The sequence below is a fragment of the Gobio gobio genome (assembly GCF_949357685.1).
Source record: "Gobio gobio genome assembly, chromosome: 25".
Taxonomy (NCBI): domain Eukaryota; kingdom Metazoa; phylum Chordata; class Actinopteri; order Cypriniformes; family Gobionidae; genus Gobio; species Gobio gobio.
Genome location: NC_137121.1, coordinates 19,887,056 through 19,899,992, shown reverse-complemented (window position 1 = coordinate 19,899,992; position 12,937 = coordinate 19,887,056). Strand labels below are relative to the sequence as shown.

Sequence of the window (12,937 nt, the reverse complement as noted above, 5' to 3'; positions counted from 1 at the left end):
AAACATTTTTATATAAGTCATTCATTGTCAGGCTACGTCTACGTCAATCCGGATACATTTGAAAACCGTGTTTTCATTTTAAAACACTCCCTGTCCACACTAGCGTTTTTTTCAAAAGTTTTTCATCCACATCGAAACATCTGAAAAAGCTTAAATCACCTTACCTCACATGCGTAAAACGTACTAAAAGTTCACAAGATGTTACAAAGAGAGCAGACATAATAAAGTTCTCACGCTATTCTTCTGGCACGATCATTTTATTAGCAAAATATCACTCCACTCAGTGTTGCGTCCAGGTTGCACTCAAAATCACATGGTCTAAAACACAATTGTCATGTTTTACTGCAGCAATTGCGAGTATTTCAGTCATCCTTTCAGGAATGCAATATAAAGACTGTACGAAGACAGTAGACGAAAACAAACATACATTTTTCAAAAAGCTTTGTCTTCGATGACAAAAAGGCAGTCTCAATGTGGACGGAAGGCCAAAGCGTAAAGAAAAAGATGTTAGATATTAGTGTGGACAAGGCCTCATTCTTCTCAGTGCAAACACATCCATTTATAATTATTATTAGAACAAACTCCAAACACTAATTATAAATACTAGCAAATCTCCCTTTATTCTTATCTTGTTCAAAAAACATTTAGGCTCGGTTTCACAGACAGGGCTTAGATTAAGCCAGGATTAGGCCTTAGTTCAATTAAGACATTTAAGTAACATTTATAAACATGCCTTAGAAAAAAACATTAATGGTGTGCATCTTGAGACAAAACTTAATTTAACATCTGTCAGTGCAAGTTGCTTTCAGTTTAAACAGCTGCATTTTAGTCTGGAACTAGCTTAAACCTTGTCTGTGAAACCAGGGGATAAAGTAATATGTAACAAATGTGATAACGATAATAATAACATCCACTTTTCATAGTAAATGGGTATGTTTGTGCTGAAAAGAAAGGCAGTGCTACTTTCTTTAGTGAATCTGTGCTGAAACAACACAAACAACATATGCAATAATGTGCAAAATTGGTAAATTTCCCCTGTATGTGCTGTGAATGTATGATCTTTGGCTTTTTGTTACCGACAACTCTTTGAAAATACAACATGTATTCTAAATGTGTGAAATCCTGTCATATTGTCCCCTAGAGTTAATTAATTTGTTGCATGCAGACTCGCTTAAGACTCAGCAGCCAGAAATAAATGTCAGCTAAATGTCATATTTTAAATTACTGTGGATAAATGGATCCAGCAGAAGAGTGTTGCAGTCAATGATTTCACTAATTAAATTGAAGAAGAAAAAAAAAAGACATGGATGCTCTTATTTGATGATAAACACGTGACCATCACATATTCTTTCCCCCACATCATTATCATGTTTTTTGACTGGCTAAAGACTGTAATCGTTCAAGTAAGATGCTAAACTTTCAAATAGTCGTGACAATTTGGTGTCATTTCTCACTGACTAATGGTCGTTACTCTAATTAGTTGAAAGCCGCATCCCCTCGCATCACTTGTCTTGTCTCACTAAATGAAGGGAAAGTATTTTGAGAAGAAAGCAAAGGACTTTGTCATATTTTCTTGAGAGATTTTGGAAGATGCCTCTGTCTTTTCCACTTTAAACTCTTAAAATAGCTCTGAAAGGTCATGATTTTTTTTATTTTTATGCCAGATTCATTAGAGCTATAAAGCAATGGCCTGAACAGAATTTCATTGTTAGCCCAGCTAGAATTCTCATAAATATCTCATAAATATCTCAACCTTTTAATCTATAGTCATGTAATTTTAAAGATGACAGTCATTTAATTTCTATGTCAGATATGCATAAAAAGATTAATTAAGCAGTCACCAAAAGATTAGTCCCTTAGTCTCCTTCATAATTACAACATGAAAGCACTTCATGTTGTTTTTTTTTTTTTTTTAAAGAAAATAAGCCCACGGTGCATGCTTTACTTTTGAACTGCAAATATCATTTTAATTAAAAAAATGTTCAGCATGTAAAATTATCTAATTATCCTTAAAACTAAAATATATACTTTGTAAACTTGTAATTGTGTTTTGAGAGAAGTTTGGGGTTAGCAAGTTTTTTAAAGAAATTAATATTTGTTTTCAGAAAGAACACATTAAATTGATCAAAAGTGACAGTAAAGGCATATAATGTTACAAGATTTTTATTTGAAATAAATGCTGGTCTTTTTAACTCTGTATTCACCAAAGAATCCTGAAAAAACTGTATCAATGTTTTCACAAAAATATTACCAGCACAACTGTTGTCAACATTGATGATAATAATAAGAAAAATTTCTTGAACAGCAAATCAGCATATTAGAATGATTTCTGAAGGATCATGTGACACTGAAGACTGGGGTAATGATGCTGAAAATTCAGATTTGTATCACACCTATAAATGACGCTTTAAAATATAATAGAATAGAAGGCAGTTTTTTAAAATTGTAGGTTTTTACTGTATTTTTGATCAAATAAATGCAGCTTTGGTAAGCAAAAGAGCATAATTAAATCTTTTAAGCTATAATACATCTAAAAAATAAGGTTTGAGCTTAAAGAAATTTTGATTGCTAAATATATACTTATACAATTTTGCTTCTCAAGCAATGTTTTGTTATTTTTTAATCTTGTTTTAATGATTTTTAAACCAGGAAAACAGGACAACAATACAGATGTTTTAATATTTTTTGTCATATAAAGAAACATTTATGAAACAGGCTGCTGTATTGCAGGTGTAGAATTTCATACAGTGTGTGTGTGATACTTTGGTGTCTGTCTTTGCTCATCCATCTGCATTGGTGCGTATATTTGTGTGTTTGTGTCTCTGCCCGTCTGACTCTGTCCCCGCATGTTCACAGTCGCACAGTCCATCTCCCTACGAGAAGTTTGTGCACTGAAGCTGTTTACAGATTCCTAGCAGACGGTGGTGTGATGTACAGCAATGAGGCGTCGCCGGGTAAAATTGATAAATGGTTATGGGTGGGTGACCATAATGGCAACAGTAAGAAATTGGATACTTGGCATTTCCAGATTTAATTTACTGTAGGCCCAGTGTTAGAGTGGTATGCCACAACCCACTTTCTCATGACAAGCACCTAATTATTTTCACCCATCCAAGTGTAGACCCTGTTTCATCCGTGGCTAGGAAAACAGCTGCCCCACAATGAAGCTGGAGATTGCTGGGATAGATGAATATCACTGCTTTATTCAGACGAGAGAGGTGAAAAAATAATTACACTTTTGTATTCAACTACCCATATTTTTTTTAATGTTCTGTCTATATACATTTTATGTTTACATTTTTTTTTGTTCTTTCTAAAATGACTGTATGATATCAAATTTGGGATTTCATAAAATTGCAAATGTAATAATGTGATGTAACAATGCTGTTCTCTGCTTGTGCTGTGGCTATTATATGCATGATTCGTCCTTTCGTTCCCCTTGAGTCCAGCGAATGTGCTCAGCCTTCCTCCATCCTCTTTTCTCTCCATCCCTTTACTGGGAATTCATTGTCGTTTGTTCCCTTAGGACTTCTAATCCTTGTGTGGGCAGCATGTGCTCAGAATTTCAGCCGAGATCTGCTCAAGGCCTCTGGGTTACAGAGGCGACAGTCAGAGGTCAAGCCATTCCTGAAATCTGTGGCCTCCCCATTTCATTTCCAATCAGAGTGACCAGTGTGTCAGTTCACCAGAAGTCAGGATCAGATGATTTCATCCTGATCCGATATCACGTGACAACATCAAATGACAGCTAATAGTCAACTACAGACTAAACCAGTGCTATTTAACTAACATTATCCGCTTTAAAAACAATTCACACTCCTAATGATGTGGAAAATATTAATCGCATAGCTTCATTATAACCCGACAGATCATAACTTTCTTTAATAATAACAAGTCTTACTTTTAAGGACATAAAAAAATATTTCTGCTAATCAGCTCTGAGCCACTATTACCTAAACCGTGTCTATTAATGCATATTGTCTGTCGTTCTTACTACTTTGAGTAAAGATAAAGGATGGTTATTGATACAGTTCCCGCATGTGCACCGCAATAAATTAGAAATATACACATGGGTTTGTTGATGGACATACTCTTGTTAATGCTGATGGTGAGGAATTACAGTTGCAACATCTCATAATGTACCTCAAAATGAGTAGTTTATCACTGAGAAACATCCCGCTCAAGTTGTCCTTGTGATGGAGGTTCAAGTTGAATTACTAGTTCTTCCAATGTTTCATCATCGGACTCGCGCTCGGTTTGATATAGAAAAAATCTTCGTCATCGTTACTGTCTTTACAGTAATTTCAGCTCCGGAGGCTTCCTCAGTCCTCAGCATCAGTGATTGTGCACAGTTATGGTAATGGCCATTTAGCGTCCGACAAGCTTTGTAAGCGTTAGGCCAATCTAAACAGACTGGGCCATTGACCAATCAGAGCAGAGTTGGCTCACGGAAAGGATGGATTTAGAGAGACTGATTCGTCCGTCGAGTCGTTTGAGAGTCCTTGAAAAATGTGGTGATGTGCAATGTATATTAGGAGAAAATTAAAGTGTTTTTGACCTTTGATGCATGTAAACCTAAAAAAAAGAAGAAGAGAGAAACATAAAATAGAATAATAGGGGCACTTTAAAACTTGGATAACTTGGAATATTGAATAAATGCTTATATCATTTTGTATAGTGTGTAGTGGCGGCTGGTGCTAATAATTTTTTTTTGGGGGGGGGGGGGGGGGCAGTTCACTTTTACCTTTTTACACATTCATTTCCCACATATAATTGAATGAGGAAAGAAAAAAAAACAGCAACAACAGACTAGCATGTTGACGATTTGAACATAAATTTTGCTCTCCTTTCTTTCTGGCCAGCAAATTTCTCAATGACTCTCTGATTAAAGTCAGTCATCTCAGTAGTGTCATGACATTTGCATTGTTCAGTTAGATATTTGAGGTCTCTTACCCCTGTTGTTGTCCACAAAACTTCAGTACCGACACTTAGAAATAAAAGACAGGGAAAGCAATAAAGGGCATTGCTAACAACACATCCAGCCAGCCACCTACGTTTCTCATAACAAGCGTAACAAGCGTGTGAAGCTCCAAGTGCAGGTTCGTCCTCTGTCACTGGCCTGCTGCTGGATTTGTAAATCGCGTTGGTCCGGTTCGGGATCTTCCAACGAACGCCGTGTGAAAGAATTTGGTTTAACTGCTGCCATCTCTACGAAAGTGATCATCATAACAAAGTTTTGGCAGAGTCGGAGTGACTGTGTCGCCCGCGCACTTTCGCTTTAGTGGCCAAGAGCGGAAAGTTGAATGACAGGTGACGAGAACCAATCAGACTGGATAAAATAACACGCATCCCATTCTGATTCGCCAGGGACGCAGCGACCTGCGTCCAGAGGAGGATCTTTAAAAAACAATTAGAGACCAGCTTCAGGTCACATGCTGCCCGTATATTTTTGGACTCAGATAGACGTCCATTTGTCCGGCGTCCCTCGCGCATGAAACCTCATGAAACATATTGAGGAACATATTAGTTAACCGTTCAAAGCCAGTTTTTATTAAACGCTGAGGCTCTTACTAACAGCCAGCACATCGTATGAGTAAACTATTTTATTTTTATTTCATTTTTATATAATTTTTGTATACATGTATATTTCTGGAATTTTGATGGGGGCGCGCCCCAGCGCCCTCTATTGACCAGCCGCCACTGATGGTGTGCCTACAATGCTTGAAAAAGCATCTGAAAGTATCTGCCCCATCTGAATTTCTGAAATGGTCTCAATTATGCAAAAGGTGTGAACAGGGTACATGTTACATAACTTTCTTTAGTAAATTAAAGAAGGATGTGTCATTGTTGTGTTTTTTGTTCACGACGCATCACTTTTATTTATTGATAGGTTTTGTTTGAAGGTCTGACAACAATCAGTGTAAAAATAGACAAAAATACTGAAAATCAGACGAGGGGAAAGAAAACACTACTGTATCATTTTGAAACCTTTTGAAAACTTTTAATATATCAAACTGCCATTGCCAAGTCGCTGTCTACTGTGCACAACATCCAGCATAACGTGTATTAAACTATGCATATGTGTTGTAAAATTACATGTAGACTAGTTCTAAACAATAGGATCATTGATAGCCCTGTCAGTAACATTACTGAATTCTCCTAAACTATAAAAATGAGGTTCATTTGATATGTTAAAATGGGATTTTTACTAATATCATAAACTCACACTCCATGCTGAGGGCCAAATACACACACATGCACGTGTATTGCGGGGGTGTTTTATGACACAATGTCATAGGACTGATGTCTGATTTATGAAGAGTGTCTCTGTGAGGACACCAGTAGGCAGATCATTAGTGTTAGGTTACGACTTGATCTCTCGTACTTTTCTGTAATACTAATGATGTTTGACAACCAGCGTCACTCTTATTGTCTGAAATATTTAATAGATGCAGATTATTCCCAATTATTACCTTTCCATCTATGATTTCTATTCACAGAAGAGTCTCAGTGATTAGATAGATAGATCACTGGACTGTTTTGCCACAGAAATAAAAATACAATTGTTTTTGTCAAAGTACAGCTTGCTTTTAACCTTGATCGCAGCTTACATCTGCACATTTTGATGATTAGGAAGGATGTTTCGGCAGACATATTTCCAGGCTTGCAGTTAGTACAAAAACATATCACGAGGGCTTCTAAATGATAAGGATACATAAAATGTTGCCTAAAACCAAATGATATATGACCGGTCAGCAGTTGCTAGACGTGTTGTCAGCAAAGTTCTGCTTAAATGCACAGATTGCATTACGCCCCACTGAATAGGTCTGTTACAGCTGAACTAAAGGCTTAATTTACGGCATAAAGATTTCACTCTATTGCATCTCTTCCCAGTGACTTTGTTTTGTGCCATAATCTCATACCCCATTTGGATCAATCTTGTAAGTTTTTAATTAACTGTAAAAGCCAGAAATGAATGAGCGCCCGATAAGCACCAAAGTTGGACTGACCTTACACTGAACCAGTTTGTGATGCTAATTCAGTCCTCTATTGAAAAATTGGCAAATGTAAAAATATAATATTAGGGCTGTCTGTTGATTAAAAATAAAATGCTGATTAGATAATCAAATTGATCGCATATGTTAATATTTACTGATAAAAGACTCCAGATGGAGATATTTTCAGATATAGCATTAAAAAAAGATATTGTAAATATCATAAGTATAATAAAATATATTGTTTGTTTTATTTCGATATTGTTCTGCAGTCCACAGCAATTTACTTAGCAATGTATCATTTTGAATTCCTTACTTTTTCATTAACCATCTTAAATTAAAGCTGCAGTCCGTAACTTTTTTTGGTTAAAAATGATCCAAAATCAATTTTTGAGCAAGTACATTACCAGCCAGTGTTCAAAACTATCTCCTTACCTTATCCCGATTCACAACGGTAAGCTTGTAATAATGTATTATAATTTAAGTGGTACTGGTAGCTTTCCGCAGGAAATTCGAGCTTCTGCCGTTCATCTTTGCATCATTACATCACATCTGTATACATACAGTAAAGGAGTCCGGGCTAGTAGGCTATATCGCGTGTGTGGATGCTGCAGGTGGCGGATCGTCTTCTTACAGCAGCTGGAATGTAATTAAACTTGTCATTTTGATGGCGGCTTGTAATCCAGAAAGCTCAAAACGACAATAATCGTTGACAACCGGTGGGTTGATAGAGAACCCACACATACACCTCAAAACACATTTACCTCAAAAAAGCTGATGCACAACCCACGTAAAGAAGATAACTCCGCAAATAATTGAAATATTTTTAGTGTTCAAACAGAGATGGCGACAAAGAGCTAAAACTTACAGACTGGAGCTTTAACATGTTAAAGGGGATAAATGTAGAATTCAGAAACCCTTGTTATTAGCGTCACCAGTGGCCGTTAAGTCAACTGCAGCCAATAACTTATTGCTCATGCTCGTGCTCTTGCACACGTAACATAAAAGAAACATGATTCAAGGTCCCGATATACTCACAGCGAAGTTCTTTTTTGTTTTTCTTCCCATACAAAAAAAAGTTGAAAAAACCTTTGTAGAAATATACTTTTAATGAACATCCCAATGCCATCCGAGCATCGAACACAACAAAAATGACAGCGGTGAGAAAACAGCAGTTAAGAAAGCATCTGATCATAGCGATTTAGATGTGTCAGCACAAGCTCTGCCATTTACAGGCTGCATGTGGACAGATGAGATCATTCAAATTACACTGTTATGATAGTTTGATTATAAAGTATTTGAGACTGTAGTATATATTGATCTCTCTGTGGTTTGAATGAATCCCTTTTCTTTGACACATTGACACTACAGTACAAAATGGCTCTTTCGACATTATCCTGAACATTGTAAGCGTTCGTTTCATGTGCCATTGAACAGAAAAGAGGCTCTCAGGAGCATGTGTAACCGTCAAATCCTTTGGATTTTCCCGGTAAAAACATCCTTCATGTAAAAATCAGGCTTTCAACTTCGTTTTTAAGTTTTATTACAAGCTGTCCACACATTGGCAATAAAAATGCGATTAATACATGAAAATTCATACATACCACCCCTTATATATAATGTATAATTATATATATATATATATATATATATATATATATATATATATATATATATATATATATATATATATAATGCATAGTTAATCAAAGATGAACAATTTTAAAACTTCTTCAGAACTTGCTCATTATTGCATGTCTGTCACTTCAAACGCTTTTCTAGCGTTAAGGATTCCCCATAGTGTTTAAAGGACAGTAACAAGACTGTTGTTTGTTTTTCAGACAAGTGTGCTTGACAGGAGATTCTTCAGGTCTGCATTATTGAGGTCTTATGTTTTGGGAATCCAAGAACTTTAAACCCTTGATATTCAGCATGCTGTGATTCACAGCATACATTCTCTGCAGACCAGCTACACAATAATCCTTGTGTCTCTGCATGCAGCAATATCCTGTGCAATATCATTACAAGAGAGAGAGAGGGAAGTTGCTTAAGATTTCATTTTACTGGTATGACATTTTTGTTGGAAGGCAAAGGTTTTTGCCTTTAATATAGAATAGCTTTGCAAAGCATGCAGTAGCCCAGATTTCACTGTTTCCTTATGAAGCGCCTCAAGGTCAGAGGAAACCAGCCTCTTTCTGAGCCATAGAAATGTTCAATCCTCTCACCCTGGGAAAGAGTAGTCTTCAGACTTATCTTATTTGTGGCGCAATGTGGATTTCAATCATGGAATAATCCATTTTCATTACTTATTAAAATTGATCCATGCAAACAAAAGGTGGTGCGGAGATGTCGTCCTCTGGGAACAATTGTAGCTCTCAAGCCTCATAAAATCAAAAGCTAGTGCTTATATGTGAAGGTTGATGTGTATTGGATTTTAAAGGATACAAATTAAAATGTAATCATTGACCAGTTGCCTCGATGAATCAAAAAATGTAGGAGAACCGTTTAAGAAATCATCATCATCCTTCATCCCACTCAAAAAAAATTATTTTGCTGCTTGTTCAATTTACCTAAAATAAAAAACAAACAAATTAATCCAACAAATTAATTATTCATTCAGTTTACTTAATCCAGGTCCCAATAGAAACGTATTAAGAAAGCTTAAATTTTAAAATAAGCATAATTAAGCCAATATAACTATATTATATTATACTGAATATATATTTTGTTTCAATTGTTATTTTATGTATATTTTTATTTTTATATGAATTTATTTGTTTTTGCTGAAGCCTAAATTCTACATTTGTGTTATTTGGTGTATTCCTCACCTACAGCACAACACCTTTTGTTTTGTATAAGGGCGAATTTGTTTTGCAGACATATCTTGGTCTGGGTCAAGGTCTGGATGTCTTGGAGGTTTTAACTCCGGCAGAATTCATGTTGTGTTTCAGTGTGCTGACTAGCTCCTCCTTTGTGTGACTCCACTGAATTATACATGCTGTATGTGTTCTGGATGCAGATAACAAAAAAAGAGAGAAAAAAAAGGAAGTCACCAGGAGAACGTATACAATAGAAAATGAGGGAAAAGCAGTTTTATTTCTTGTGGCCTCATTAGTATAACTGAAATAAAAATTGGGTATTTTATGGGAGAAGTTGTAAGAGGAAGGATATGGTCTATAACCATACAGCTGTTGTTTGTAAACAAATTTGAGTGTAAAAAATGCGCAGCCTGGTAAATAAAATATTTCCGAGAGTGAGTTTCTCACTGTAGTCAACCTATGGGAAGAAAAATGTCATGAGAAGGGCTGAAGGTGAAGAAACAGTGTTGGTGAGTTAGGGATAGATTCAATGTCATAAAAGACACAAGGGAGTTCTCTAATGTTTTTGAGGTTTTCAGGAATGTTGTTGATCTGGTATTTCTATTTAGCTTACTTGTAGCTTTCTAAAAATAGTTCACCCAGAAAAAGAACCTCATCCTTCCCTTGGGTCATTTTTTTAAATTGAGTGTTCATCGGAGTGGTCCAAGACCCTAGGACTTTTGTCGCACTTGAATCATGAATACACACACAAAAGATTCACTGGATTCGAGGATTTTTGTGGTCGAAATTTAAAAAGTGACAAATCCTTCCCTTGTGGGTCAATTTGACCCCCTTAGGAATGAATGGAATGCGAGAAATGCTTCACATAGAAAAACCTAAAAATGCTCAAGATTCAAACTAAAAATGCTAAAACTTTACCAAAATGATTTATAATGTCTACATGTGCATCAGAATGCATTTGAATATAACTGACTTTTAGGACCCAGCGGAACAGCTCATTTGCTCCATATAGAGCTGTAAGGCCATCTAGTGGCAAGAGTCATGAAATATCATATTATATTTTTTTCCCCACAAGACGGCAAAGACACCCAATGTAAAATATTTTGAGCTCATTTAAAAGAGTTATGCATGAAATTGTCAAAGAATGTGAAGAATGTGCTTCAATTATTATTTATTGATAAAATCTAGTAATATCCCAAAACTTTTATTAAAAAATATTATCAAAATGAAATAAAATAAGCTTTCTGGACAAAAAAAAAAAAAGTATAATTTTAAGGCTTCAGGTCATTTTCACCCGTGAGGGAAGGGTTTGTTACAAAGTGCGAGGGAACGATGAGGATTAAAATTCTGCTCCAAACTATGGACTGCTTGTATGATCACCTTTCTTGGAGCACAAAAAGCAGTTTAGCAGAAAATATTGCGGAGTTTAGCAAAGATATTTTCCACACAAAAGGGCCAGATGCTGTCAGCCTTTTTAAACGTATCATAGAAGTAATGCATACGACTTGTGTGCTGTATTCCAAGACTTTTGAAGAAATGTGATAGATTAGTGTGAGGAACAGACCAAAAATGTGTCACATAATAGCAAGAAAGCTCAACTTATTATTGAGCTGTCCTCAAAGGCTGCACTGGATGCTGAGCTGCCTGAACACGTTTCAAGGCAGGATGGCGGTTCCACTGAAACAGTTTCAGAGGCTCCTGGGGCATATGGCGGCCGCTGCGGCAGTAACACCGCTCGGCCTGCTTCATATGAGACCGCTTCAGCATTGGCTACATGGCCGAGTCCCGAGATGGGCGTGGCAACTCACCGGGTGAGCATCACACCGGCCTGCCGCCAGTCCTTCAGTCCATGGTCAGACCCCTCGTTCCTTCGGGCCGGAGTGCCCCTGGAACAGGTGTCCAGGCACGCTGTGGTTTTCACGGATGCCTCTGCCAAGGGCTGGGGAGCCACGTACAATGGGCATGCAGTGTCAGGGGTTTGGACGGGCTCGCACCTGCATTGGCATATCAATTGCCTCGAGTTGCTAGCAGTGCATCTTGCTCTGAGCCGCCTCAATGCGTGGTTACGGGGCAAAGATGTACTGGTCCGCACGGACAACACTGCGACCGTCGCGTATATCAACCGACAAGGTGGTCTGCACTCCCGTCGCATGTCGCTCCCAGGCGAGTGGCGACTCCACCCCCAGGTGGTTCAGCTGATTTGGAGACAGTTCGGGGTGGCACAGGTCGACCTGTTTGCCTCCCCAGAAACGTCCCACTGCCAGTGGTTCTATTCGCTGACCAAGGGTACACTCGGCACGGATGCCCTGGCGCACAGCTGGCCCCAGGGGCTGCGCAAATATGCGTTTCCCCCAGTGAGCCTACTTGCACAGACTCTGTGCAAGGTCAGGGAGGACGAGGAGCAGGTCCTGCTGGTGGCGCCATACTGGCCCAACCGGACCTGGTTTCCAGAACTTATGCTCCTCGCGACAGCCCCTCCTTGGCCGATTCCTCTGAGGAAGGACCTTCTGACTCAGAGACGGGGCACCCTTTGGCACCCGCGTCCAGACCTGTGGAAGCTTCATGTCTGGCCCCTGGACGGGACGCGGAGGTTCTAGGTGACTTACCCCAAGTGGTAGTTAACACTATCACTTCGGCTCGAGCGCCGTCTACAAGACAGGCTTACGCCTTGAAGTGGAACCTGTTCGTCGAGTGGTGTTCTTCTCGCCGAGAAGACCCCCGAAGATGTTCGATCACGTCTGTGCTTTCCTTCCTGCAACAGGGGTTGGAGCGTAGGCTGTCGCCCTCCACCCTCAAGGTTTATGTTGCTGCAATATCCGCCTATCACGACCATGTAGAAGGTAAGACGGTTGGGAAGCACGACCTGGTCGTCAGGTTCCTTAGGGGGGCGAGACGGTTAAATCCTCCTCGCCCCCCCTCCATACCCTCTTGGGATCTTGCTCTGGTGCTCCGAGCACTTCAGAATGCCCCATTTGAGCCTTTGCTGTCAGCAGAGCTAAAGATTCTGTCAATGAAGACTTTGCTTTTGGCTGCATTGGCCTCCATCAAGAGGGTAGGGGACCTGCAGGCATTTTCGGTCGACGAATCGTGCCTAGAGTTCGGGCCGGGTGATACCCACGTGGT

At 38.5% G+C, this 12,937-nt stretch overlaps 1 protein-coding gene across 1 annotated transcript in view; it reads left to right on the top strand.

Annotated features, from left to right (window-relative positions):
* LOC307121600 (carbohydrate sulfotransferase 8) overlaps positions 1–12,937 on the top strand; it is a 79,293-nt gene that overhangs the window by 46,267 nt on the left and 20,089 nt on the right. The gene's annotated exons all lie outside the window — the stretch shown is intronic.